This window comes from Oncorhynchus keta, chromosome 34 (genome assembly GCF_023373465.1).
Source record: "Oncorhynchus keta strain PuntledgeMale-10-30-2019 chromosome 34, Oket_V2, whole genome shotgun sequence".
In the NCBI taxonomy this organism is placed as follows: Eukaryota; Metazoa; Chordata; class Actinopteri; order Salmoniformes; family Salmonidae; genus Oncorhynchus; species Oncorhynchus keta.
Window position 1 is genome coordinate 78,737,104 of NC_068454.1, and position 528 is coordinate 78,737,631.

Consider the following 528-nt stretch of genomic DNA (forward strand, 5'->3'; position numbering starts at 1 on the left):
ACTTCCTTGACACTCAACACTGCATCCATGCCAACGATAAATTGGCTAAATCCGAAACTGGCACTCAGAACAGTTTTTCCGGTTTCAATTACAGCACAATGGCTTCAACCACAAACCACATGTCTGACAAACACCACAAATTAAATAATATATTTCACCTCATAAAATAATGTTTCCATGAGGTTTTGCCCTTGTGCGCTTGCGTCTAGGGCGCGGTCACTCCATTGGCAAATTAAAGGTGCGCGGGGATAAAGAGGCGTGACAAGTGGCTCCGCTGGGAGGTCCTGGAACGCACATGTTCTCTCCGGGCGTGGTCGTGGCGGGGCTTAGGAACCATAGGCGATTCCGGTTGGCTCCTGGACATGACAGACGTGGATCGGGCGTGTCTGACGTGTGAAAGTGGGCATGTTATCAGCGGTCAAAGGAAAAGGCTAGTTTTCCATCCATTCATAGCGCAACCGCTCATAACGTGCATAGGCGAGATAGGGATCCGCGAGAGAGAGACAGAGAGAGGGTTGGATTAGGGCA

At 50.0% G+C, this 528-nt stretch overlaps 1 protein-coding gene across 1 annotated transcript in view; it reads left to right on the forward strand.

The window, feature by feature from the left end:
• The first annotated feature begins 426 nt into the window (after positions 1-426).
• The window catches only part of LOC118378978 (cellular retinoic acid-binding protein 2-like), a 15,856-nt gene continuing 15,754 nt past the window's right edge, over positions 427-528 (forward strand). The window contains exon 1 of the mRNA XM_052495198.1: positions 427-528. This exon is cut by the window's right edge and continues 325 nt beyond it. The gene's annotated coding sequence lies outside the window, so the exon portion shown is untranslated.